This window comes from Lissotriton vulgaris, unplaced genomic scaffold (assembly GCF_964263255.1).
Source record: "Lissotriton vulgaris unplaced genomic scaffold, aLisVul1.2 SCAFFOLD_2533, whole genome shotgun sequence".
Taxonomy (NCBI): Eukaryota; Metazoa; Chordata; class Amphibia; order Caudata; family Salamandridae; genus Lissotriton; species Lissotriton vulgaris.
Genome location: NW_028251863.1, coordinates 300,275 through 306,274, shown reverse-complemented (window position 1 = coordinate 306,274; position 6,000 = coordinate 300,275).

The window sequence follows — 6,000 nt, the reverse complement described above, 5'->3', positions numbered from 1 at the left end:
CTGCAAAGAACAGGGGTGTTGGGTGTGCGACAGTTTTTGGGCAGTAATGTAGGCTGCAGGCAGGGTTTTGTCATGACAGATAGAATTTTCTCAGACATCAGCAGATATGACCAGGGGGTTGTGTGGAAGTGTTTGACACGAAATGGCAATCCAAAAATAATGGAGTCCTGGCACAAAATTGACGCTGACAAGAAGAACACTTTTCCTCAACATTACACTCACTTCTTCCTACTGGTGTTCTCCCAACACTGCCTATACTCAAATCTGCTTTAGCTCTGGTAACAGAAATCACAAATGGTCCACTGTTCTTTATGGTCCTCGTATTTGTGAAAACATATGGTATAGAGATATTGTCAGATTGATATTCCTCCCATTCCCATTCAGTCCCTTTAGCATGGGGATAACCATCCTTATACCGATAACACACTTTATTGAGGTGATAATTAATCTGTCCTACTGTCCTCCTTGAGATGTTTGCCTTTTCAGAAGCAAATAAAAGCGCAAACCAAGCTTGGCAAGAACCATTGTTGGAGAAGGGAAGAGGAATAAAAGGTGTTCCTCCTTTCTTCTGTTGAGCAGTTCTCATCCCACACACCCAACAGTCAGTAGTATTCGTGGCATTGTGAGTGTGATGCTGCATCTAAAGAAACATATTTTTAGGTAGGATTGTCGATGCTTCTGCTCATGGTAGGGAAGCGTAAAGTAATGATGCTTAGCTGGTACTGGAGTAGTGGCGATCAGCAGTTGTCGAGCAGGAGCAACTTTCTCAACAAACCAAGATGTCACTGCTACAGCCACCATAGCAACAACAACTCCTATTTATTTTATTTATTTATTTTTGTGTCTTATAAGGCACAACTTAGCCCAAGGGCATCAAGGCGCCAAACATGACAACGTGGGAAAGACAAACATCCAACGGAAGTCTTTAAACACAAGGAACAAACATGCAACAGAAATCTTTTAGCACCCTCCAGCACAAATGGCCTTTTTATTACAGATCTTAGCAACAGTTGATTTCCCTGCAGACATAGTCACTTCGTTGTAGAATCAATCGCTGGAGCTCTAAAGTCTTGGGCAGCCGTTGGTTTCTTCACCGAGGGTCAAGACAGTTGTCACTATGTAGGACTGATCCCCCCCTTGCCACATCAGCGCTCCGTTTTACCAACCTAGCATGGTAGCTCAATCAGTCTTTTTCAACAATGCAGACTCTTTCCGTGGTCTCAGTTGGTATCACGATACTCCAGAGATCGTATGGTCCGGGAAGACTTCCTCAGATTCATCAGGTGATATGGCTTGGTTGTTCTCCGTATCCAAGATATCTCGATGGTCAGTTAGCACAGAAGGTTCCACCAAGGTAGGCAACACTCGCTTGCAGTGAGTTCTATGGACCCAGTTTTTTCTGTTCGTCACTCGAACCACTGTCCTCGTTGCTAGGAGCACTTCTTCCAGTCCTCGCTACCTCGGTTCCTAGCTGTTCCACCTCTCGAAGACCTTGACCATTACGTGGTCACCGGGCCGGAGTTCATGGGCCTCACCTGTAGATCTGTCAGGAAGAGCTTTTTGAACCTGTTGATGAATAGAGATCAAACTATCAGTCAACTGTGCCAAGTAATCATTCATCAGAACACATGGTACATCATGCATGGGGTGTGGTTTAGGAACTCCCCAAATGTTCATCGGTCTCCCAAATACCACTTCATATGGTGTAAGCCCAGATCGTGAATGTGGCACTGATCTAATAGACAACAATCCCAAGGGCAGCGCATCAGGCCATTTCAAAGACGTGGAAGCCATTATTTTAGCTAATTTCAACTTCAAAATAGCGTTATACCGTTCCACTAGCCCTGCTGATTGCGGGTAGAAGACTGCATGAAACTTCTGTTTCATGCAGTCCTTTCAGAACATACTCAACAAATTTCCCAATAAAATGAGGTCAGTTGTCAATCCACAAAAGTTTACAAACACCAAATCTAGGGAAGAATTCCTTTAAAAGCACCTTTGCTGTGGTGAGAGCAGTATTATCCTGTGTAGGGTATGCCTCTATCCATTTACTGAAGGCACATACCACCACTAGAACATAACTCAAGTTATTGCAATGTTCAAGTTGGATGTAATCCATGTGAAAAACTTCAAAAGGTGCGGTTGATGTAGCAAACCCTCCTGTAGGAGTTAGTGTCCCTTTACCAGGATTATACTGCCAACAGATCAAACAGGACTGTACTATCCTTTTAGCTGTACCGGCAATCTCTGGATGCTCCCAAACTCGTGTGAGTAATTTCGTTATTGCTAGAGCTCCAACATGTGCCGGCCCATGTGCCATCTGAACCATAGGTTGTACATAGGCTATAGGCAATTTCCACTTATCCATCTCTTTATTGCGCCAACAGCCCTCATCATCCAATAATCCCTCCTTAGCCCATTGCTCAAGTTCTTACGCAGAAGCAGGTCTCTGTATATCTAGCACTTCTTGCCTAGCATCATTCCAACGTTCAGCTTGTGATTTCACTACATACATAGATGTAGTGCTTTGTTGCATCGCAGTCTCACAGCCTATGCGATCTGCAAAGGCATTGCCTTGTGCTGTCTTTCTCAGTTACTTTCTTGTGTCCGCTACACTTAACAATAGCTATTTTCTTCGGATATGTCCGTGCAGTCAGAAGATTATGCACTAGTTCTCCATGCATTATCTGCATCCTGTGGGATGTAAGAAAGCCTCTTTCCTTCCAAAGCAGGCCAAAATCATGGGTCACTCCAAAAGCATAGCGGCTATCTGTATAGATGTTCACACACAAGCCAGTACTAAGTTCACACGCTCGTGTCAAAGCTATTAGATCAACTGCTTGAGCTGACTTCTGTGGTATACGAGCTGTCTCCACTACAGTCTGAAGTGTCGTAATTGCATATGCAGCTGACGTCGTGCCATCTGGTAACTTCAAAGAAGACCCATCAACCCACAGGTCCCCATTTACTTCCAAAAGGGGTGTATCTTGCAAATCGACGCGACCCTTTGTCTGTTCCTCAGTAAGGAATATACAATAATGAGACTCCTGTGACTGAGGCTGAGTCGCTGGATATGTCAGCAAAGTAGCTGGGTTTAGAGTCGCACATCACTTCAGTGTAATGTGAGGGGCGGACAATGTCAATTTGTATCCTGTCAGGCGAGCACTAGTCAAGTGTTGCGTTTTGGTTTGATTCAAAAGGGCATCTACTGCATGGGGTACGAGCACCAACAGTTTATGTGACAAAACTATCCCTTCACTCTGACGTATGGACACAGCTGTTGCTGCAACTGAACGAAAGCACCCAGGCAATGCACGAGCAACAGAATCAAGAACAGCTGAAAAATATGCACAGAGACGTTGCTTGCTTGCATGTGTCTGTACTAAAACTGACAATGCACACCCATCTTTCTCGTGTACATAAAGTGCAGTTGGTATCGAGCAGACTTTGCAATGCAATTAATGTGGGAGAGCAGATTGAGTTTTGTGTCGAGTATGACACCAAGGTATTTTGCGCTGTCGATAATGATGGGTTTATTGTTAAGTAAATTCATCTGGTCCATCCATAATTGAACCGGGGGAGGAGAAAGTGAGGAGGAGAGGAGGTGAGGAGGAGGAATTCAGTTTTGGAGGGATTCAGAATCAATTGATGAGTTGACATCCAGTTTTGAATGGAGTTGAGAGTAGAGCTTAGGATGGAGAGATTATGAGTGGAGGCAACCTTGATGTAAATTTGAGCGTCGGCTGCATAGAGATGATAGTGGATCCCGGATTTACTTAGGAGATTAACGAGTGGTTCTAATAGAGATTGAGCAATGTGGGTGCAAGTATAGAGTCTTCAGGAACACCTTGACCTACCGCCAAAGGAGATGAAAGACTGTTCGCTATTTTGATAATTTGGGATCTATCAGAGAGGAAGGAAGCAAACAATTTAAGCACAGTGCCCTCCATGCCCATTCTCTGCTGAAGAGTGTTGAGGAGAGTGTTGTGATTGACAGTGTCAAAGGCTGCAGAAAGGTCAAGGAGAATTCGAAGACAAGACCCCCCGCCCAAATCGAGCATCCGCAGCGAGTCATCAATCACTTGCAGCAGAGCGGTTTCAGTGCTGAAGTTTTGCATTTGTCACCCCGAGTGGGATAGGTATACTCAGACGTGAGTCCCATGCTCTCCACACCACTGGAGTCAAGCTATCCTGGCTGATGAAGGCTGATAGTCAGAAACCGGTCCTTGGATGCTTGATTCCGGTCCAGGAAAGACATGGCTTGGCAGTTCGGGCTGGACTGTACCCATGAGGCACAGGGTCAAGGCTGATTTGCATATGCCATGTCTGAACTGGGGTGGCGTGGAGTGCAAAAAAACGATGGATTTAGGCCCAGATCTCTGTACTGGGGTGAATGTAAGACATTGTTCTGCATTCTGTCCATCAACTGTTGTTTTTGCATAAAGTGTAAAAGCCTTCATATAATCTGGAGCGCCTAACTCTGGTGGCGAACAAAGAGCTTGACTTAACTGATGAAAAGCATTCTGGCATTCAGTCGTCCATGGAAGACGCACTGGAGTGTCATTGGTCGAAAGCACCAACAAGGGTTTACCAATATGTGAAAAACCTAATATCCTTTGTCTACAAAAAGTAAGACCAATGAATGCACGAACATCTTTCTGAGTAGAAGGCACTGGTGTATCTAAAATTGCTTGAATGCAATCTGATGTAAGTGCACGCGCCTCCTTAGACAGAACGCGAACTAAGTAGGTAACCTTCGGTCTACAATATTGTAATTTCTTCTGTGACTCTTTGTGGTGGTGTGAAGCAAGAAAAGAAAGCAAAGACAAAGTACATTTTTCACACTGCTCAGGCGTATCGGCTGCCAACAAGATGTCATCAACATATTGGATGAGAGCCACTCCTTCTGGTAAAGTAAAAGAATCAAGTTGTCTTTTCAATGCTTGGCTGTAAATACTAGGACTCTCAGTATACCCTTGAGGAATTCTACAAAATCTGTACGATCGATTATTCAAAGTGAAGCCAAACAAATATCGGTTATCAGGATGAATAGGAATCGAAAAGAAAGAGTTCTTTAGGTCAATTACAGTAAATGTAGTTGCTGTCGGAGGAACCAAAGTAAGAAGTGTTATGTCAAAATCCACTGGGTATTGCGGTACTACAATCTTGTTAATTTCTCGTAGATCAATGATGAATCTGTAAATCCTAGTGTCAGTATCTTTTTTCAAAATGGGAAGAATAGGACTATTGCAAATATTGTAAGGAACTTATTCCACAACCTCCACTTCAATTAAATCGTGGACAATGCGTATTCGTGCTTCTTCGCCTTCTTGAGAAATGTTATATTGAAGCAAATGTGGCAATACAGCACCCTCCTTGACACTTATTTGTACTGGTGGAATAACCATTTACCCTACGTCGGTGTCTGAAGTAGCCCACAAAGTACTAGGGAGTGAAGCTAATGCAGTGTCCTCTTTTACACGACAAGATCTCTCAGTCACGGGGTAGTTGTCATTCAAAATAACACGTACACCTTCAGGAGAACATCGTATTGTAGCCCTGAAATACTTGAGCATATCAAAACCCCCAATATTGTCCGGTGTATTCGGAGAAAGCAAAAATGGACAAAGAGCAGCAAATTTGTCAACATGAAATGCAAGTGGTTGTGACAATTGGCTAAGGGAAGGTGGTCCATCGAAACCTATTAATAGTGAAGCCAGACAGGGGAGCCCTTGGAACCAATTGTTTAGACAAGGCGCTACGGGTAGCTCCTGTATCAACCAGAAACTTATCAGTAGAACCCAAAACATGTGCTGTAACATAAGGACCCCTCTGATCTACTGGAACTTCAACTGATTCCTTACCCCATCGTAGGCAGTCCAATGCATAAGCAGAATCTTTTAAATCAGACGGCATATAATCGGACATTTTATATGGATTTCGTCTGTCAAAAGTGATAAACCCATCCTGTCCGCGCATATTAGAATCAAATCTAGCACG